The sequence below is a fragment of the Heterocephalus glaber genome, unplaced genomic scaffold, assembly GCF_053883595.1.
Source record: "Heterocephalus glaber isolate CG9 unplaced genomic scaffold, H.glaber_assembly_v1.0 deba00001461, whole genome shotgun sequence".
NCBI classification, from domain to species: Eukaryota; Metazoa; Chordata; class Mammalia; order Rodentia; family Bathyergidae; genus Heterocephalus; species Heterocephalus glaber.
The window spans coordinates 3,552,980-3,576,431 of record NW_028258308.1 but is presented as its reverse complement, the minus strand read 5'-3'; the positions used below and the strand labels follow the sequence as shown (position 1 = coordinate 3,576,431).

General features: G+C 41.5%; 1 protein-coding gene across 11 annotated transcripts in view; it reads right to left on the bottom strand.

The window, feature by feature from the left end:
* Positions 1–23,452, bottom strand: part of Palld (palladin, cytoskeletal associated protein) — a 403,828-nt gene that overhangs the window by 60,567 nt on the left and 319,809 nt on the right. Inside the window, exon 1 of one of the 11 annotated variants that reach the window (XM_087216939.1) lies at positions 15,969–16,041. The exons of 9 other annotated variants lie outside the window; for them this stretch is intronic. The gene's annotated coding sequence lies outside the window, so the exon portion shown is untranslated. Of the gene's footprint in view, positions 1–15,968; positions 16,042–23,452 lie in introns of those variants that run through there. One more of the 11 variants, XM_087216938.1, reaches the window with a different exon arrangement.

Below are 23,452 nucleotides of genomic sequence, written 5' to 3'. Positions count from 1 at the left end.
AGACAGCAAATGCTGGTGCCTTTGGCAGGTTGGCGACACACAGGAAGAGAAGAGAGGACGCAGCTGAGGCGGAGACAGACGAAAACCTGGAAGACACAGTGCATATGCTGCAACCTGGCAGACAGCCACCCAGCTGGTGTCCTCTGTTGCTCCGTGACCCCTGGCACCAGATTCATTCATTCAGCAAAAATTTCTTGCCAGCCAGGGAATGACAGGTACTGAGACAGGAGCTGAGAACACTCATGCTAAGCAGGAGTAAGACATGCATATTCTGTATAACACTTGCCTACTTCTGAACCAGACCTAGGAGAAGACATTTAAGATGACAGAATTAGAAATCATATAAGTGACAAAAGGAGATCCACTCTCCCTATGGTGGACTAGATATTTTTTTCCAGGATTTTCAAATAGGTTTAGAATATGAAGAATTGTCATTTTCTAGAAGACTTTTATAAGGGATTTTATTTATTTATTTATTTATTTTGTATTAAATTCTTTTATTGGTACATTGTAGGAAGGGATTTTAGTAGTGTAAGATGAAATACCGTATCAAAAACAAACCATTTTATAGCCAGGGAAATATTCTCCTCTTATCTTTGAAAATTTGGGTAGGGAGTAGGAGCTAAGGGAGAACATTCATTCCGCTTAGCAGAAAGTAGAAGGCTGAAGGCCTCCTGGCTTGCCCACATGCAAGGCCTGGCGGATCACTTGAAATTCAGAAACCAGGCAAACTAAGCTTCCTGGCTCCATTGTCAGACGAAACTTTTCCTGGTTGCAGTCAGATCCTTCATTTCTTAGTTTCTTAGTATACTTCAAATATGAAAGGAGAATTGAGGGAGTTTATTGCTATTTAAAAATTAAACAAGTAGGGCCAGGGATTTAGCTCAGTGGTTTCGCTGCCTGCTGTGCAGGCCCAAGGACCTGAGTTCGATCCCCGGTACCAAAAAAAAAAAAAAAATTTAAACAAGTATACTGAAAAACTGGTCAGAAGTTTATTCATTATATTTCATGACAACAAATTTTAGCAAATTCACTCATAAGTACACAATGAGGTAAAACAGTACCTCCTCTATTATGGGGGTGAAGAGGCCTTTATTATTATAGGGCTGAGGAGGAGGCATTTCATTTTCATTCATTATCTTGGGGATAGAGTTAGCCACATGAGATCTGAATCTCTGCACTGTCAGATGGCTTCTCCATGCAGTGCCATTCTCTTTAAGAATGGGAACAATAATACCTACTCAGGAGATTTCTTATGAAGTTCAAGTGAGGTTAAAAGTATAATGTTGAATTTGACTGTCAAGAAATTGTCGTTACACTTTCTCTCCACATTAATAAAATATGCACATTGTTTGGTTTGTACTGAAATCCTTCTCAATGCTTTAGAGTCTATAGAGAATTCAGTTCAGATTTTTAAAAGCAGACGTCAAGTTCTCTCCAATGAACACATCATTACTACAGAAATTGTCAAAATATACATGTCAAAATATACATTCTTCCTTTCTCCTTTCCTTCCATAACTAAATCAGCTAGAACATTACAGGGATCACCTTAAAAAGGTATGTTTTTCTGGTCTTTCAACCATGAAGAAAATCTGATTTGGCTTCTTTAAAAAAAAAAATAACACCCCAACCACTTAGCATAACCTTGAGTCTAAAAGAAAGCCTGGGCTGGCAGGGTGGGCCTGGAGCACATTACAGTGCTGCTCTCCAAGGGCAGCTTATCTCTTCCCCTGATGCTATCTGTCAGTTGCCAAGGAAAGCTAAAGACAAAAGTCAACTGTTGCACTCAGTTGGAATATGAGTATTTTGGAGAGTGTTGCAATACAGTAGGACTAATTTATGTTTAGATGGGAGGGACACTGGTGGCAAGCACTGAATCTGTACATTCTGCCTGAAGGAAAAGAATTCTTACCCAACCAGAAGGAAGACTTGAGAAATAGCCTCCTCTCATAGTACTCCTGGGTTACAATTTGTTTAGAACTTTTTTTTTTTGGTACCGGGGATTGAACTCGAAACCTTCTGCTTGCGAGGCAGGTGCCGGAACCACTGAGCTAAATCCCTGGCCCATCTTGGGTTACATTTTAAGGAAAGTTTATCTGTGTCTTCGTTGAATGAGAAGTTAATTATGCTATGAAATTATGTAGAAAATGAAAAAAAATTGATTTCTTTCTGAAACAAGAGCTCCAAGTAGCTTTTAACAGTGATAAAATTTAAAATTGAAGTGTAGTCATCAAGCTGAGTCTTCTCATTACTTTAGAAAAGACTGTGACTCAGATAAATCATTCACTTTGAAACACATTCTGCCAATCCCAGTCTTGCCTTTCTACCATTTAAGGTGCAGAACAAATAAACATTCCAGATTTAAGGTTTGGATTCTACCAGTATTTAGCCTCAGAATTCAAATTAGTATAGCTCTAAGTGTGAAGATGATCCCGACTTTCTGCTTTTCGTTTTACTTCCTTTCATATCCTGCATGTACATTTTCCTCAAATTATTTTATCATTGCTGGTATGAGAAGCTGTCTCTTAATAGAAAGAAAGAGACATTTCAAGTAGATCATCGTCTAAATTGGATGGCAAATTTGCTGGGTTGAAAGACAGAGAACAACGGCTCTTGCTTACTGTCCTGGTTTCTAGTCACTGACCACAAAGATGAGTGCATTCAGTCTCTAAACTACACACATTTACAGCTTTCATCAATCTTTGAACCCAGCAAGCATAGGCCCTAAGGAAAAATAAATGCTGGCTCACATTGCTGTGGGGCCGGGGGAGTAGGAGGAAGGAGGACGAGCGGGATGAGGGAGGAAGGAGAAGAGGATCAAAAGCAGAATGAAAGATGGGGGCAGTTTCGAGTTGCAGTCCACTCATTTCAAGCTCTCTCTTCTTTAATATTCAAACTCTCTTTTGCCTTGGCCTTAACATTTCCAGGTTAACATTTGTGTGCCTGTGTATGTGTGTGCATGTGGGATAATACTGCAAAACATAAATGAAAGTCCTGTTTATTCTTAGTAGCGGGTAAGAAATGGGTGTCCTGGTATCCAGCGGGTGCCATGGACATGCCTGGCCATGATGCAGATGCTGATACTGCTAGTGTGGGGACCACATTGAGAACCACTGCTTGTCAAGGTGCCTTTAATTCTTAGCCTTGAACTTCCACTCTCTCACTATGGATAGACTGAGCTAAGTAAATTTCAATGATAATATGTCACCTCAGCTACTGTAATACATCTTTCCTTCTACATCTCACCACCTTGCCGCGTAAGCTCTTTCAGAAAGGGGCAAACTGCCAAATTCCATACACACCGCTCCCCTGAGTTACCTGTCATGCACAAACCTACTTTCTGTCTCATACTGATGAGTTTAAAATTCATATAAGGCAGTTGCAAAACAATTCCATGCCTTTCTCAGAAAGAGAACTCAATTATTTGTTGAGCAAATGTTGCTGGTATTGACACTGATATCCTGTATGTTATTTAAGACCCTAAGATTATGACTATCACAAGGTTCCTATAGCTGCTTAAATTACACATATCAAATGGACATATTTAGCTCTCAGGTATCTATGTTATAAAAGCAAACATAAGAAAATGAATGACCACAAATTTGAACCTTCACCTTGACTGTACTTCTGACTTGAATTTGCTGTATATAGTGAATACTTTTCCAATGCATTTTCTGTCCTAGCTCTTGTAAGAATAGAAAGAATAAACTGTGCAGTGGGTGTAGAATTAAACAAATGTGCAAGTTAACATTTACATATACATGATAGGATAGTGGTATTTGTTGATGGGAAGAAGGTAGGTCGTAAGAATTACTTTTTAGAGAGGAAACAGCCAAATTTGTCAGGATACATTGTAAAATTGGAGACCTTTACAAATCAATCAACTGTGACACACCTGGTTCATGGTGGCGGGTGATTTTGCTTTGTGTTATGGTGCTGGGGAATGAACCCACAGCCTCACCAATGCTAGGCAAGCATTCTCTACCACTCAGCTATGCCCCAAAGCTTCATGGTGTGTTTTAAGAACTGAAGTCACACCATCAGCAGCTGACTTCATGCTAGAGAGCTGATAACGAAATGATCAAAGTCATTCAGTGAGGAAAAGAAGGAAGAATTGGAAAAAGAACTCTATAACAACTATGTGCTATCTCAAACTATATAGGAAGGGAAAGGCTCATTCTTTCAGATCACATTAATTTGAAATCTCTGATACATCTGGGAGATTTTCACTAACATCTAAAAAAGGGAGCTTGTCAAATAAACCAATGGTATAAAGACTGGCAAAAGAATCACTTAATCACTCCAAGCCCTTTGGAAGAATACATTATATTAATATTTAAAACCAAAGCTTTCCTTCCCACCAACACTTTCTCAGTCATGACTAGCTAAGTTCTTCATATGAATAAATCTTTCTTTTACAGCAAGTTTTATGGTTTTAGAGTCTTTTAAACTCATAGCAACCTGTTTTACAGGTAATATAAATCAGATGATGTTACTGAAAAGGTGTTAGTAAAAAGAGATAAATAGGTCCTAAAATTTCATAGGAAATACTTAAATCCATTTATGACTACATCCCTTCCAAGAAAACAAAACAGAACAAAACCATTTTCATGGTTCCACGGCACTTTGGGTCGAGCCAGCAAAGCCTTCCCATCTGCTCTATTCTGGCTCCTCACTGGCTACTGGCTTCCACGCTACAAACTTCCCTTCACTTTGGGCCTTTGGACCACTTTAATCTTCTATGAAACTTCTGTGTTCTCAGGTCTCAGTTCTCTCTTGAGAGTTGTCCCAGCTTCCCCTGGCAGAGCTGGTCACTACCTCACTTCCATTTCAACCACAGAACCAGCCAATCCATTCTGCTGCTGGGCTCTGGCCTTCCGTATGAGGCCAGGTGAACGCTGACTGCAGATGCACTAAATGTAGGCCAAGGCGACAAATGACACTGGATTTGTCTACTAGCTTTTGGAAACTTTGGAAAGACTTTTGAGTATATATCATACTCCAACAATAACTTTTTAATACTTGGAGTTCATCCTTATTTATTAGTAAGTTGGCAGGAAAGATAGACTATGGATGTTATAGTTCAACTTCCTGCTGGACAATTTTTTAACCTCATCTAATAAATCTTAGAACTGTATGGGTTAAAGAACACTACGGAAAACACAGCATCTCATACATTGAAGGCATATAGTTTTTGAGAGACCAGAACTTACAGCAAGAGAAGCTCAGGGTGAGCTCTGTGCTGCCCCACCACTCTGAAATCAAGAAATCCTTGAACTTCTTCCCGTTTAGATATATGTGTGTGCATTTAACAAAAAATAAACAAAGATTTCACAGGACCATAGTGAGAATTAATACAGAATGTACAGAACACACTTCAAAAATTAATAGCATCATTAAATATTTATTGAATAAATGACTAGAGCAATTCATTTAGACTTGGGTAGAGAAAGATCAAGTACAGCCTTTATTTCTAGGCATATTTAATCATGATTTTTAATTATTTAAAGGTGATCATGTTGTTATTTAAGAAATGAAGCTCCAAACAAATCAAAACAAAGAAAAACTCAACTGTTTGTCGAAGCTCTTTGATTTGCAGAGCCAGATGCACTACTTTCCTCTTGGGTCATAATTTGCACTAAAAGCATCATTTTTTTTGTGGACGAGGGAAGCGCATTCACCTTCTCCTGTGGTCAGTTAAAACAGGCGCATTGCGCTCTCTGGATTCACAGAACCTAGCTGATGTGCCAGGAAGCTGTAAGTACTCTTGGGGCGATGTGAGAGGTACCCATGCTTGAGCAAGGTGTGGTGAGCTTGGCAGGGAAGTTTAATTTCCGTAACATTATTTCCAGCCCAGGAAATGGCTCAGGTGACTGGTATGGGTAAGTGGTTGCCAGTTTTTCGGGCACGGGCTTGCTACTCCTGGGTGACATCATTTGACTGAATTCTTTACTCTGCTTGCCCTACAGAAGCCTCTGCATTCATTTAGTCTCCATTTTTTTCTTAAACACCTCATGTGATCTCCAGTATGTCAATTCTCCCAAAAGCCTAATATGGAAGGTCTCAGATTCATGTGGTGAACGTCCTTGCCTATTAAAATAGCAAAAGCATTTACTCATGCACATGTCAAAACCACTGTCTAATGGGAGGACTTTTTTTATTGTAGCATCATTATTACCTGGGATCGAGGACTATAACTTGCCTACAGCATTCTAGCAAAAGAACTCATCCAATTCACAAGCACCATGTGGAATTTGTTTATCCCAAAGTCTAAGCACTACCTGAGATTAATAAAAATCAACTGTAAACTTTAAATGTTCTTTTAAAACTTTTTTCTAATTTGGGCTAAGTGGAGAAGATAAACTCATGCCCAGGTGGAGCTTGTTATTTTTGTAAGCTAAACTTTTTCCTGTAACCCTAGCTCAGGGGCTGCACTGATTCATTAATCATCCCATGTTCCCTAAATTACAGTAAATCCAAAGGGTATTATCTCCTGAAATACAAATTAACATAAAAAAATTCCAAAAGCTTTGCAGGGAAGTCTTTTTACTGATGTTTCATGGCCCAATCATGGTAAACCTTATTGCATTTAAAATTCCTTTTTGGCAAAGCCACAGTAATCATGCTTAAAAGCTAGCCAGGTTAGGTGACACAGTATATTTTCCTGGCCTTTGTTATATATACAACTACACATTTCTTGAACCACCGCTGTCATCATTTGGGGGGTAATAGGCACTTGGGATGTTTGAGAAACATTTATTTCTGATATAGTTTTACTGATTATGCCTAGGCTTATAATTTTAACTAGAATGTGGCACTGAAGTCTGAGATTCATAGTCTGACTTCTTCAAGATGAGAGAATCATATCCCATACAGTCATCAACGTCTTAAATGTTTTAAACAAATGCTACATGGATGCAAGAGAAGAAAGTGAGGGAGAGTCAGAACTGTTGGGAATGCCTTTCAATTCCTTCCTTAAGGATGTGACGCTGAGGACCTACTACTCCTGCTACTTCTTTCACCTAGTGTCTTAAAGAGAAGCAAACAGAGTAGTCTGGAAAGACAGCTGGTGGTGGACAGCCTGAGCTAGAACCTACCAGCCCATCCAGAGATAGACTTGGGGCCCCAGCCATTTCCTCAAAACTAGTTCAGAAAGTCAAAGAAGGCAGCACGGAGCAATAGGTTGCAAGTCACTGATATATTTCTAAACCTTCCTGCATCATTAACTCAAGACACATCAACACACAGCTCTCTGGTGTCCCATGAAAGCACCAGGTACATGTCAACCCTGCCAGAACATGGCCTAAATGTTTGGTCAGATTTTGGGTTGCGTAATGCTTTAACCTTTAATCAGACTGCTGAAAGCTAGAATGTCATCAGAATTTTCCTAATTGGTAATTTTAGCTAAATGCCTGTTATTTATAAAAGTGAACTTACTTTTTTATTTTAATGAACCTTGCAGAAGAGATAACGTATCTGAAACTTTATCTAAAGTATGTGAATGAAAAGATGGTCAGATTACCTTAGTGTGAAAAGAAAATTCAAAAACCACTATGTAAAGAGAGAAATAACACCCAAGATTCAGAGTAGAGCCAATGAGGCTTTGTTTTGATATTCAGTCTATCACATTTGCCAGTTCTTCAAATGAATGAATATTAGCAATGTAGCTATATTATCCTATGAATGCTACATTATTACTTGGCTTACTTAAAACATAGTAAACCAACAATTGTGCAACACAGGATATGGAATTGTTCACAGTGAGAATAACTTTGAAATATATCCTAATTATGGATTTATGAGGAACACTAGAGTAAAATGAAACAACTGGAGCCACAAAAACATTGAGCAAACATTGAGAGTCCAAAGCGATTCTACTTCTCTTTCATTTTCAGATTTGCATTTGACTTAATAAGTAGACAAAATTAAAATGATAGGGTGAGAAAATAAACACATCGGAAAACAAAACTCCAAGAAGGGTTGTAGAAGCCACCATGAACTTAACAAGGTACTGGACATTGAAGAGACACAGAAGGACAGACCCAGGGTGTCCAAGATGCTGCCTGGGACCCAGTGGCTGACACTCAGTGGCTGAGGTGGCCATACTGTCCCATATCCTCTTCTTGCAGGTCATGGGCAGGTGACCAAGTCGCAGAAAGTGCCACTGGGTGGTTCCCTCAGCAACCCAACCCGATTCTTCCTCTGGAATTACTTTCCAAAAAAAGCTGGTCTTCAGGATTTTAAACAGGATTTACCCTTAAAAACTTTCCTGAACTGGTGATCAGTGTTCTCAATTTGACTTTACCAGATTTGCCATCTGTGCTTAAGCTTTCAGAAAATTTTACTGTAGTTTCTGGTGCACATTTTCTAGAGGTAACATCACCCTGCATCGTGAAGGATGCTCGCTGTACCGGAAAGAACAACACAGTTGCATTCAGGAGATCCAACATCTGCAATAACTGCACCTTGGGAAAGTCATTTCTATATGCATTACTATTATTTTTAAAATCTGTACAGCCAAGGTTGTATCCTGTTGTATCCAGCTCCCTACTAAGAAATGGCAAATGTAGTATTTTTAAATGAATGAGAACTTGGCCCTCACATAAACATTGGATTTGCTGGGGATGTAGCTCAGTGGTAGAGTGTTGCTTAGCATGCACAACGCCCTGGATTCAATCCACAGTATTGAAACAACAACAACAACAACAACAAAACATTGCATTTTGTACACCTCAACCTTAACATGCTTGTGATGGGTCTAAGTTTAGGCTTTTACAAAATCTTTTTATATAAAATAATTCCAAATAACTTTCTCAAGTTAGTCTTCAGACTATGCTGTTCATTTGCATCCTAAGGCAAAGGAATTGACCAGAGTTAAAGGTCTGGCAGCTTTGCAAATCTGGTAGCTTCACTGAGCATCTACCACATGCTGCTGAACAGTTCTGGAAAGGCAGAAGATGAACTGATATTAAACAGTATAATTTTCTGTTTGGAAACTGACTGTGTATAAAGAAGGGCCAAGGAATGCATAGTCTTGGACAACTGCCGTCGTATCCCTAGATGATTTTTCTGCCCTTCAAAGAAATTTGCAAATTCTTCAGTACCACTCTGTGTTGCAAATAAAAGTTTCCCCTTGAAAAAGTGAGATTCAACTCCTTATCGACTGTCCCTGGGTATCTGACAGTCACTTGTCTGGCCAAATTTATAGTTACTGGTGTGGACAGTATGTACTCTAACATTTCATGTTATGTAACAAAATGGTGTGCTGTAAGGAAGTGTGGAGTACATGTGGATTCATTTTGTCTCCTAATGGGAACCAAAAATAGATCTTTCAAAAAATGTCACCTTCCATACAAATACATCCATTTTTTAGTTGTGAAGACAAGTAAAAAAAATGAGGCTTTACCAAAAATACCCACAAATTTTTCTAACTCCAGTTTTAAATCAATTTATCTGTGGTTTTACTGGGATATGCTGTGCTTCAATAGTCTGTCACTGGACAGATTTTGGAGACTCCTGAGCAACTCAGTTAAGTAATTAAAGTTGACTTTATTCAACTTTCAAACACAGAGCCCAAGTTTCTCACTGGATGCTTTCTTTTGGGGGCACACTCATCTTCTCTGAAGGCTTTAATTATCATGTGTGGCAATATCCCAGTGTCTCCTGCACACTTCCACCTGGAATATTCAGAACAACACTTGCCCTCCCTTCCGTCCTCGCCTCTGTGGAAGGCAGGCCCAGGCACCCACTGCCCAGGCACAGCCCCAAGTAGCCCACGATGTGTGCCCTTCCTTAACCCTCACACACCTCCAAGGCCCAGCACAGTCAGTTTTCTTTTCACTCTTCCTGGAACCCATCTACAGTCAGTTCCTTTGCCTCTAACTTAGCTGCAATCACCCAATATCTATTTCCTGCTTTGTTATAACCACTCCAATTAGTTTTCCTGTTTTCTAGCTGACTACTTATACTGTGTGCCAGCCAAAAAGGAGTGGATAAGTGGAGTAGATGGCATCTTTGCTCGCCCCCACAAAAGTATAGCCTGGTAGGAATGAGGTTCAATTTAGGAAGCCACTACAGAATACAAACGCATTCACTGAGAATTCTCTCACGATTTAAAGCTCAATCTATACACAGATGGGGTTGGCTCAATGAAAAAGCAACAGAATAAACTGGGATGCAAGTGCTGTTGTAAAGACAGTAAGCATTTCAGAGAAGGGAGAGAACAAAATGACAATTCGGATAGAAAATTTTACTCAAAATTTGTGGACAACGGAGTAGGAGGCTTGCTATAGCAGTCACCCAACAAACACTAATCTTACGTGTATTCGTGCAGGGCGTTGCTCTAAGAAAGTGACAGATAAAAGAATCCTAAGACAGTCCTTCTCCTCAAGAGTCAAATAGATTGTAAAATTCTGAGCTCCAATACATTGCGAAAGTTATGAGTGAGAATTTGACCTTGGGAGACCTTGAATGTACAGCCCACATTTGACTAATTCTGGCTGCCTCTCTCCTACGTGACCGCTGCACATCTCTCTTCTCAAATGGCCCTCAACATTCCTTCCCCAAGCCTCCCGAAGCCGGTGAACATGGTCCCCACTTCACTGGGACTTTGGAAGCAAGCAGAAGAGGGCCCCCAGGAGTTCCGAACAACCCCCATCTCTTCCTTCAGACCTGCCACCTTTCCAGGCCTACGGAAGAACCACCTCTGTGTTCTTTGTCAAGGCCAAGCCATCTGCTTGTGCACCAGTTTGTCTCTCCAGCAACTGTCCCCGTCTTTTCTGACCTTTGGGTGGTCAAAGTGAAGCCCTTCATGACTTGTGCTTGGAGACTTCCTGGTCAATTGCTGGCATGTTTCCAGTGACTGGCGAAGAGGGCATGTACTCCTCAGTGTTACAGAACAAAATGGTTTGCCGTGAGAAACAACAGTGCAAGCCCTGCTGGACTCACTGTGTTGACACCCAGCCACTCTTCAGCCTGTGTTGTCCATCTCACTGAACTGCATTCCCAACCTGGCATTCCTTGTCCTCCTTACTAGCTTTATTTTCCCCAGAGCACAAAATTCCATTTGAGGCACTACATATTTAGTTTATCGTGCTTCTGATTTGTCTGTAACACTGGTATACAAGCTCCACAAGGGCAAGGATTTTGCTTATTTTTCTATTTCATTCGTTGCTTCCTTCTAGCACTGAACAGTATTTATCGAATTAATGAGGTCCCAGTCCTGCCATTTTTGACCTGTATGAATCTAGGAAAATCATTTACCCTCCCCAAATCTCACTCTCATCATTTTTAAGATGGAGATGCCGACAGTATTTCCTTTATGAGATTGTGATAAGGATTGACACAAAGGATTAAATGTTTTAGCACATGTTCTAGCGTGAAGTGTTTGACAAATGGTACCTAGTCTATAACTGGAACAGTATATTTACATCTGAATCCAAATTTACCTTAAGTCCATCCAACCACAAATTAATACTCGTTTGAGAATTTAGCCAATTGGCAACAAAATGAAAAATAAGTGCCTGTGATTTGCTTTCTTCCTATTGTTCCATCTAAAACCTAGCTCTGACTTTAAAAATACTGAATATACAATTGGTAGTGTTAATGTCTAAGTTTAGGCTCCAGAAGTGTAAAAAAATGTTAGTAAGATCAAAATGCCAGTCAACAGGCAGCTCACATGCATAAAATGTATTAACCAAACTCAGTCCCATAGGTGACTGACAACGAGGCCTCACTTCTTTGTTACTGCGACCTCTTTCCCTCTTTTTCTCCTCTGTGGCCACAAATTCAGTTACTGCTAGGATCCCTGACTCCGTAGTTTCATAGTTCCAAGGTTGGGGTTTCTATTACCATAAAGGGAATAGAAAAAGAAATGTATCGCTATGTACCTTTATTTTCTCTCTGCTTTTAAAGGGAAAAAGAGAAGGTAGGGTCCCTTTGCCATTGTAGTTAGGATTAAAAACCCTTAAAAATTTCAAGGTGGAGCTGAGTACATTTTTCCACAACAACTGTGTTATATATAGTGGCTCAGTTTCACAAAGCAGAACACTTCAGCTATGATCTCTGGGCTGGTCCTGGGACCTAACCACTCAGTGTGATACTGTTTCAATGAAAAAGTGTGTTCAGAATTTCCAGTGATGAGTTATACAGGTTGATCCATAGTCAAGAATATAGCCCATCTGAAGGCTGAGGACTGCTTCCTCCTCTGTAGGTCTGACAGTTTCACAAAGGCATCACTGATGTTATGGGAAGTAGAGACATCAAGCTTCAGAGTTTTGTGCTTGGCAGTCAGGCACTACTTCATTACTCTTTGGATGGGACACCTGATGTCATTTCTAATACGAGGAAATGTGGCAGTCCACTTCAGAGAGTTCTGTGAGCGCCAAAGGGCCTGGTTATAATCACGATTTAGTTCTCTTCTTTCCCCTTTCACTGGTAATACTCCCAAAGTCTATTCCTTTTACTTGTTCATCTTCTTATGAGTCTATTTTTAACATGTCTATATTTTTTTTAAATGCAAAATTTTGCCAACAGAAACCAGAAGTTACCACTCATTTCTTCTGGCTGACACACCTTGTGTGCAAATGGCAGCTTCTCCCTCAGGAGGAAACTTTTCCATCCAATGAGCCTTTCGGCTTCCAACAATCTGAGCCAAACTGTGAAAATCAACAGCTTCACTTACCATCATGGAGACACTTTGGCAGTCGGGCTGCCGTGTAGTCAGCAGTGAGACTCTGAACTGATATTACCTAACCATCCCACATTTTCAGTTTGTCTCCTTGTAGTCATTATCCAAAATATACAAGCAAGAGCGGCTCACCTAACTGGAATGGCTTATGTTACCAATTATGGTTAACCATAAAGCACATAACTGAAAAGACAGCTCAGATTTATTGTCAGGAAGAAATCTGTGCCTAAAGTAGTCCACATGTTGAGCAGAAAGCTGTGTATGTCCTGGCTAACAGTGGAGCTTCTCTCCCTGACACCTCCAGCTTTCTTTACTCCCATTTTACTCCCACGCCTTTTCTAGGACAATAAGCTGTTGCTTTCCAGTCCTTACATCCTCTTGGATGAAACCCTTCTTTTCTATCATCTCTACGAATTTATCCTTACATATAATCTGATGCAGAGCTTCCCTGTAAAAGACCTCTGAATCACTTCTCTGGAGCAAAACAACCTGGGAGACAAGCAAGACAAGTGAACGGATCAGTTTGATCTTAGCTTGGTCCTGGAGAGACTCCGTACCTTCTCTACATCTTTCTTTAAAGTGTGATAAAGTGTATTTCTTGAGACGTGTCACAAAAGAATACTACCAGAATAGGCTAATATGTATAAAGTACCTGGAGTACTTGCAAAAAGTGTTCAGTGCTCTTTGAACATACTTTTTTAAGTGTATATTTAATGGCTACCTCCCCATTGAGTTATAGAAGATGGTTACCTGGCAAGTTATTAAATGATAGGTAATTTGTGAAGTACAGTGAACTTTCATTACCCAATGCTTATCTACATCTTCTTAAATAAATGGTGAAAAAGTATAATACATTGTGATATGAAACTGTGGAAATATACACAAGGAGAAGATAATGTCTAATACATATTTTTCCAATCCCCTATGACAGTGAAAGTAACCTGGAACGAGGGTACAAATTAACAATTCTCTGGACAATCAAAAATTGTTTGAATAAATTAGTAATTTTCTTTTGAAATAATTGCTTTAGCACCGTGAGCAGTATGAACTCTGGTAATTCCCAGGAAATATTTTGTTTCAGTGATAATTTGTTGCTTCACCTGTAACAGAGCCAAAGATTTACTGTAACTCAGGGAAAATAATATATCGAAAAAAAAGAGGCAATGACTCTCAAAAGTAGTACACTACCACTTACAAGCAAAGTCTGAAAACCATTAGTTCTAGGGTGAAGAAGACAAAACAGTAAAACTATGCAGAACAACCTCAATGCAATGTGGTAAATGCCACTACATTTTTATTGTTATCTTTAAAAGTGTTAAGAAATCTACTGGAAACTACATCTACAGCCCACAGGATATGAAGAAGAGCAACAAGGCTCCTGTCAGTAGATCTGTTATTTACTAAGTCAATGTCCCCACCTGGCACACAGGCCATATAGTTATTACATCATTTAAAGCAGGTAAGCTATTGTACCACACCAGCTACCAGAATTTTATGATTCATGGATTACAACAAGCAAAGAAAATAAAGCTGCATCATTTCCAAACACCTACCCATTCTCTTCACTCCACACACGAAGCTTCCACATAGCCAAAGAGCCGGTTTGCATGCGGGCATGTTTTGTTATTCCATGTGCATGCTCAGTTTTTAAAGGGCTATGATGTGGGGACCAGTCAACTCACCCCACTCCTTTCTCAAAAGAGTAAAAAAATTTAGAAAAATCAGTAAAAAATAAAGCGTAGGAATTAGTTCAAAAATCAATTATCTAGCTATGGTTTGCTTTTATAGGTTATTGTTCAAGTACTGACCACTTAACTGCCTAATTCATGAAATCTCACAATCACTCTAAGGCCTAGTAGTAAATACACTTCCTACTATCTTCTTTCGTGATCAATATGAACAGCCTAGGGGAAAAGTAAAATTCACTCAAACCTCTTTGTTAAACCCATTTGCCAGTGCTGGGGGGAGGGAGGGGGGTTCCTTCCGTGGGAAATGTAAAAGGATCCACGTAAAAGATGCCACCTTCGGGCTGTGCGCCCCGGAAGCAACCCGACATCTCGGGATAACGAACAGGCCCACTTTTCCTCAGGCAGTTAGGGACACAGTTCTGATAGAAGCCTTAAGGGCACAAACCCAGAGAATGTCCTCACAGCCAGGCCCGGCAGTTTCCAAAGGCCCGTCCCAGAGCCCGGCTGTGGGCGCGGGAGCACGGGAGGCGGGCGGGGGCGCTTTTCCTACAGCGTCCCCGGGGACGCGCCGGTCGCGTCTCCAGCAGTCTGCGCGGTGCCTGTCTCCCGCTAGTCCTGCGACTGCGTGCCGAGCTGCACACGCGCCGAGCCTCCGGGTCTGATGAACTCACACCCGTCCCGTGACCGTCTGAGGACCAGGTACGGGCTCGGCCTGTCCAGGCCTGCCGCTGGTGTGAGACGCAGCTCGGCAAGCTGGAACGATAGCTGCGTCCCCCGAGACCCGACCCAGCCCGGCCGCTTCCGCAGCGCGCCCCCTGCAGCCCCAGCGCGAGAGCCAACGTCCCAAGCCCCCGTCCAGGCTCCAATGTGCAACTCCTTCGGGACAGGGCCACCCAGGGTGAGACGAGGCAAAGGGCGGGAAGCCCCGGACTGCAGGAGCGGGGGGCTTAGCGCTCGGGCCCACGCATCACCCCAGGGAGGCGCGGGCTGGGCTCGCGGGACCGGGCTCGGTGGGCTGGGTGCTCCGCTAACAAAGGGCGTCCGGGGGGCCACACACCAGCCCGGCTGGACTGTGCACCTACTACCGCGCCCCCACGTTCCGGGCAAACTTCCCAGGAAGGACGCCCAAGTGGGGCGAACCGCCCGGGGAGGCTGGGCTCGGGGAGGGGCGGGGGCGGGGGCGCGGGCGGCTCGGCCGCGCGGACCCCTCCCCGCCAGCTGTTGGCGGATGAGGTCATCGCCCCCATCAGGCTGCCCCGCGGTCCTGCCCTCCCGCGAGGGGGCACGGTGAGGTGTGGGACTGGTCGCAGAAGCCACAGCAGTGGGAGGGCTCACGCGTGGCGGCAAAGCATCCTCTCCAGCCCCCAACAGTTAAAATGATGTGGAAAAGTCCCATCTGGAGCTCAGCTTTCCGCCGTCTGTGCCCAGATCGGGCGAGCGGGAGGGCGGGGCTCAGCGGGGGCCGTGGGGGCCGTGGAGCCGCTGCCCGGCGCCCACCCGGACCCCCGCTCCTCCCGCTTCCCCCGGCGCTCCGCGCTCTCCGCCCTCAGACTCCAGCTCCTCCCCGCGGCGCCCCGTCCTAGTGTCTACCTCGGTGTCGAGGCCGCGGCCCCGCCAGCTGCTCCGATCCGCGATCCGACGGAGCCGTGCACGCTGCGGGCTCCGGGGTGCGCGGCCGCCCAGGTACCGGGCTATATAGCGAGCGCCACGCCGCCGGTGACTCAGGGAGACTCGGACGCCGCAGCCGCGACCTTCAAAATAAGAGTCCGGGCCTGGTTGCGAGGCCGGCCGAGCGGAGGAGGGGAGGCGTGGCTGGGGCCTGGGAAGCAGCCCCCAGGTTGGCGGGGTCCCCCGCCCCCTTCTCCTAACCGTGTCCTTCCAGGATGCCGTCAAGTTATAAATCGGGCTTCCCCAGAGCTTTCGGGAAGAATGGATAACAGGAAAGAATTTTTCACTTTCCTAAGCCAATAGAGATGTTGGCTGCATGTTATGGATGATGCTATTTTTTACAGACTAAAAAGAGGTGTGCAGTATGAATGCGACCCCGGGGCATGGTAAGAGAAAGGAATGGGAGCTGTGGATGGAATAGGAACAGCATTAAAGAATAAAATTGGGGGGCTGGGGATGGGGTGGGGCCAACCCCTGCCTGCAGACGTGCATGTCTGTGTAAAATGGTTGTAGAACACAAGTCCTGTCACGCCTGGCCTGGTGGCACAGGTCTGGGATCCCAGCGCTCTGGGAGGCTGAGGCAGGAGGATTGAGTCCAGTCAGCACGACTCAGCAATTTAGCGAGACCCTGTCTCAAAATAAAAAAATGAAAAAGGGGGTTTGCTAGGATGTAGCTCAGTGAGAAGGCTCTCGGTTCAATCTTCAGTACACTTCCCCCCCTTAAAGAAAAGAAAAGAAAAAGAACAGGAAAAGTGATCAGCATGTAGGGTTTCTTTTCTAAGGAAGGAAAAGGATAACTTCTTGATTCCCATTAGTCACTTTACTCTGTTCTGGGTAACAGTGAGTAAGGAGGCCTTGGGCTGAGAGTGCATTGCACTGCCACTTCCTTTCCTGTCCTAAACTACTCTCGGCCCTGGGTCACTTGTTCTAAACTTCTACACAGCAGAGTCCTAGCAGTGTCTTTAAGGAGAACACGGGCTCCTAAATTCTAGAGTTAATTTCTTACGTTCCTTGTCAGAGTAGGGACTCAGTTCTAAATCCAGGTCACCAGCTTTTCCTTTTACCCACTCAGCTCCTGATACCCTGGCTCTGTGTATGCAATAATCCTCTAGAAGCTGGCTTAGCACGGGTGTCACAGTTATTTCCTCTGGGGGGAGGGCAGGTTTCATACCTTGTATTTTTTAGTAGTCCATTCCTTGTGGGGAGCTGGTACAGGTACATACACATCCTAATTACTTTTTTGTTTTTGTTTTTTCTTGGTACCGGGGATAGAACTTGGGACCTTGCGCTTGTGAGGCAGGCAGTGGAACCACTGAGCTAAATCCGCAGCCCCCTAATTACTTTTTAAAAAACACCTTGCCTCTCCCTTCCCTCAAATCCCTTCCACCTCTTGCTCCTCTTTCCATTGGAGAAAGACCTATCTCCCTAGTTCCTATTACCTATCTTTTGATTTGCTCTTTTTTAAGATTTGGGGTTTGTCATATAAGAGAAACCATGCAATATTTAAACTTGTGTGTCTGGTTTATTTCACTTTATATCGTAGTCTCAAGGTGAATCCATTTTCCCACAAATGACTCAAGTTTATCCTTCTTTGTGGCAGAATAGTACTGCATTGTGTGTAAGTACCACATTTTCTTTATCATTTATTCATCTGTTGATGGACATATAGGCTGCTTCTGAGATTTAGTTATTATGAATTGTGCTGCTATAAACGTAGGTATGTATATATCACTATAATATGATGTCTTTAACTCTTTGGAGAAGATACACTGGCAATAGCTGGATTGAATGGAATTTCTAGTTTTAGTGTTTTGATAAATCTCCATATTGATTTCAACAGTGGTTGTACTAATTTACTTTCCCATGAACAATGTAGAAGGGTTCCTTTTTCCTCCCACCAGCATTTGTTATTTTTTGAGTCCATAATGATGGCCATTATTTCTGGGGTAAGATGGAATATCAGTGTTGTTTTAATTTGCATTTCTCTAATGGCCAGTGATGTTGGACATTTTTTCATGTATTTATGGCCATTTGTACTTTTTCCTCTGGGAAGTGTCTATTCATTTCAGTCTTGTATTTTGAGTGTCTAATTTTTTTCTTTTTTTTAGTTCTTTATAGTCTAGATTTTAGTTCCCTGTCTAATGAACAGCTGGCAATTTTTTTTCCCATTCTGTAGGTTATCTTTTCACTCTGTTGGTTGTTTCTTCTGCTGTGTATCAGTTATTTCTGCCTTGTTTCTCCTGCCAGAGTGTGTTTTCCTTGACCATTGGGACCAAATCTTTTATACACAATAAGCTGTCGATGGATTGAATGAATCAAAATACCTAACATTTGTTCAACCTATTATTATCCAGGCCATTTCTGTGAAGTGATCAGCAAGTAAAAGCCAATAAAGGTCAACTAGATTTGAATAGCAACTAGAACACTAATTTAAATAGTCTAGTAATTTTATTCCTATCTTCATTACTGATATTACCAGTAGAGTTTTTAGGTTCACTGTCCTAGGACAAGTTCACATTTTATTCTCTCCCACCTCCCCACACAGACAGAAATATCATTATTGGTTTTAGATGAAAAATGATGTCTATAAAATATTGGTGCAATAAGCCGAAAGTCAATGTGTTCTTGTAATTGTACTCCCAGAGATAAACATTAATTACCTACAGTATACTTTTCCAGACATTTGTGTTTGTTTAAATACATATTTAAAACACAGATTAGATCATTGTTTACATCTAATCCTGGAACCTAGTTTTTTAAAAAAATCTAACAAATACTCCAGTCATCTTCGTAGGTGTGAGACAGGGTATTATCACCTTCAGTTTCTGAGAGGGAAACAGCTCAAAGTCTCTATTGGCCTGGGGAAAAAATGTTTCAAAAAGTGAAAACTCCAACATTCCACTATTTAATTTCACCTTTCATTGAATTTGTGGCTTGCTCATTCCCACATCAAATGGCCAGCAGTCAGGACATTACTTGGCCTGTCCCAGTGAGTTCTTTACCTATTGTGTGTGATCCTGAAGACAGTTCTAAAATGAGATCAGGACTGACGGTCTATGTCCTTAACTCTGAAGCTCTCTGATTTCCACAACAATGGGATCAATTCATCTGACGAACTGTTAAATCACAGTTCTTAAATTTGTGATTTGATGATACAGGGACAGAAACAATAAACAGATAAGCATTGGTTACCAGCCACGGGAGGGGGCGTAGTGGGGAACAGACTAGGAGGGCTGATTAAGCCAGAAATCATCCTTTAGTCTCAAGAGGCAGCAGGAGGATCCATTACATCTGCTTCTCTGTGTCTGCCTTACTCTTCCTGTAGGTGCTAGCCAGGAAGCATTGATGTGGAACAGCTTTCAGTGCAAAACACTGACTACTTTAATGTCCTCAACTTTAAGGTTTTTATGCATGAAGTGTGGGAGGTATGGATACATTTTAGCTATTACCTTGGACAAGTCCCAGAATTGCTTAAACTTGGATCAGTAGAAGCAATGGTGAGAATTTCTGCCAAGTTTAAAAAAGTACTCTTACCCTCCTCTGCAAAGTGAAGATTCTGATCTACAACCAACTCTAGATTTTTTTCTTCGTTCTTCCTTAACTAAAACTTAAGCCTTCTTTGGCTTTAAGGTAAGATGAAAGGGAGAGAGGAAAATACACAATGAAATTTTATTTCCCTGGTGCTGCCTTTGAGGGATTCCCTCTGGCCTCCCTGGAAGTCTTTGACCGAGCGTCTGCTTTGAGAGCTTACATCTCTTCTTTCTCTCAGCACACTCTGGCTCACACATCTATGGCTTCAAAGACGTTGAATTTTGAATAAAGACTTTTGCTCAGTTTTCCAATTGCTTGAGGGAGAAGTGTGGAATAGGAGAAGTGAGTGTTCAGGTCATTTGTTCGTTCTCTCTTTCATATTTCCACAAATGGCAACAGTGAAATATAGATGGTTAAAAACTGAAAAAATAGGGCTGGGGATTTAGATCAGTGGTGCTGCCACCTGGCTCACAAGCACAAGGTCTTGAGTTCGATCCCTGGTACCACAAACAAACAAATAAACCTGAAAGAACAACAAAAGAGAACTAAAAAGAAATGATATTCTTTCAATAAAGAAGATCTTGGCAGTGAAGCCTAATCCCAGTTCACATATCCCTAGGTAATCATGTATACATGTTTATATGTACATTGATCATATGTACTTATATGTGCAAAACTTATGGAAGGTATTATAACCATCTGTCTTACAAATACTCAGCATAGGTAATAACATTTCATAAAATGGATATTATTAGTAAATCAAATAAATGTCTTCTAATCAATATACATTAGAAAAATCACTACCAGAAATCTACATTCCCTAACCATGATTTTCTAACTTAAAAATTAAAGCCAAAATCTACATTTTCATTCTTTCTATTTACATGAAGCAGCAAAAGACTGTTACTATGTTTTCAGGCATTTCATTAAAAATAATATTTTAATGGAAATTACCAAAGCTTGAGATCGTCTCAGTTTTTTGCTTCTGGGATCGCACACATTCTATGAGATTTTTCTATACATTTCTTCAGTGTGATCAGAGGTTTTTAAAATAGATTCTAATGCCAATTCAGCATCAGAGTCTATTTCCATTCACTTCTGGTGTTTTGATATTATTTTTTAAAACTTGTTGGTTTGGTTCTTGCTGCGTTTTAAAAAATTACAAAATCCTAGCTCAGGATTGGTTCTTTTGCAGATACTGCCTTTGCAAGGGCTGCCAAACACCAGCAAAGAAGAAAAAGACTAAGCAAATAGTATCTTTTGATAATGGTACCAACTAAAGTTATTTTATAGAAAATGTTACTGGGAGTAAAATGCTCAAGATCAGCTTTTATGCCATTCATTAAAAAAACAAGCCCCTCAAAAAAGTCTTAGACCACTTTGAATTTGGATTCTGTAACACTTTGTATATAAACATTTATACATCAACATTTTATATGAGTGACATTTGTTTCCGTATTGACAGCTACATTATTTTAACAAAAATAAAAAAACTTTAAAAAAAATCAAAATGTGGGTTTTCCAAAGAGACTGAGCCCTGTGCTTTATTTCATCAAGAATCCAGACTATTGGGGGAGGAGGGAAAGGACAAACCTCCAAGTACAATTCATACTTTCAACATCAAAACAAGTTAATATATTCCTCTGGCCAAGATAACTTTCTGGCTCTTGGTTTGTAGGTAACTTTTTATGAAGAGTAAGGAGAAAGGATAAGAGGGGAAATGGGGCTGTTTGGAATTGTGCAGCTTTGACTGGGATCCAGGGGGCATAAAATACTGTGTCAGAAAGAGCAAGAAGAGCAGAAGGTCTCCAGTCGAGGAATGTCAAGAAAGATCATGCCCTGGTAAACAAAAGGACAGACTGAGCTTGTGAGACCAAAGCAACCTTGAACTTCCAAGAACAACCCTAGGGAGCTCAAGAAATCAGAGGCAAGAGGGGCTGAAGAGATCTTCCAGTGGATCAGTGTCCTAATAGGGCATGGGCTTTGGTGCCAGGTGGAGTGGGGTCAGTCATAGGCTGTTTCCGTGGCCTTGAACTTTTCAGAGATTTGTTTTCTCATTAGAAAAGTGAAGGTAAGGGCCCTGACCCTGGGGTGGATGAGGTGCCTAACATAATCTGTATTTGTTACACACTGGGTGGGGCTTGGCAGGGGGTTGGTTTTCTTCCCCTTTTTAACCTCAGGAAATTTTTTGAATGTTTAAAAAAAATAATCATCTGACCTTCACTTGAGCTAGCCCTACATTTTTCACTTTCCACTCATTCTCTCAATTTATCTGACCATACAAACCATGAAGGAAATCACTATTACCATCATTCTCCCTACGACAGGAGGATAAGATAATTTACTTAAAGACACAGTGCTGCTGAGTAGAAGAATTGTGATGCTCATCATGAACTCCAGAGACCAAAACTCTAGGGAATAGAAATTTGGAGTAAAGAGTGCATATGTATAGGAAATTCATTAACCATCCAGAGATTAAGATCTCTGTTAGCAAATCAGCATTTCATCATTGGAAAGTTTGATTGTGAACAATGCTGTGTGCTTGGCCTGAAATGGTTAAGCAGCTTCTAAACACATCCTTCTTGATTCACAGAAGGGCCTGACTCATTATTGAGTATCTTTTCCAGATCAAACGAGTTCTGCTGGCTGTGATGGGATCATCCACAGATTCCACAGGAATTACTGAAGAAGCAGTTATACATAGGAATTTGCTTTTTACGTGACTCCCCTTAGTAAATGATAAAGCATGTTTAACTTTATCCTACATAAGAAAAACCTTAGGCTGTTATCTTATAAACATGATGAGTAGTAATAGAAAAATATGGCACAATCAGGTTAGGAATACACATTTTATGTTAATCCCCAAGGCAATTCATGAGTCATGGGTGAGATGATGCATAACTTTCTTAGTTGAGTCTCTTAAAAGTTACTTCTGGTGACACTATAACAAGGAATCTGTGCTATACTTCATATAGACTCTTGAGCACTTAGAAAACACCTAGATCCGCCACAATGCTATTGCTGCTCCCAGAAATACAGGGAATAAAATCTGTCTTGTAAGAGAGTTGCTCCGGGTGGTCAGCAGGTTTTTTAGAATGAAGTCAGTGCAGAGGAAACCACACAGTCCAGCAGGCTATATAAAGAGGCTATGTTTATAGGAAGGATCAAATCAATCTCTTTTTCCCTGACTTGGATGAACCTGTCATCTCTGAAACCTGCCATGGTTGGGTTGTCTCACCCAACCATGTATTGGAAACTTAATCCCCACCTGAGCAGTACTGGGGGACGTGAAGAAGTGATTAGGTTGTGAAGGTGGGATGAATGGTTTAGAGCTCTTATCCCAGTAGAGGTTAGTTATCACCTTATCACCAAGAGGGTTCTTAATAAGAGGATATTGTGGGATGCCTCCCTTTTCCCCCTCTTCCTCTCTCCCTCTCCCTCTCTTCTTCTACCTTCCACCATGGGATGTCCCAGCAAGAAGGCTCTCGCCAGATGCTATTCCCTTGACCTTTCCAGCCTCTAAGAGTATGAGAAATACATTTCTTTTCTTTGTAAATTACAAGGAGGTCTGTGGTATTCTGTTATAACACCACAAAATGAACTAAAACACTTGCCCTCTACCACATCCTTCACATCTTAAACTTGAGACTCCATGCTCTTGAATTAATGAACTAATCCTCTGGGTCAAAGTAAAGAGATTATATTATCTAAGGAACTTTGTTTTTCTCATCAATCAAATATGTAGTAATTTACCTGTGTGCTAAAGATTTTCTAGCAAAGGTATCCAACTGCTAAGCAAATTCTTGAGACTGTTTCATAGCTTATGTCTTTAACAAAACAAAGTGTACAAACCCAGATTCCATTATGGAAAGGGA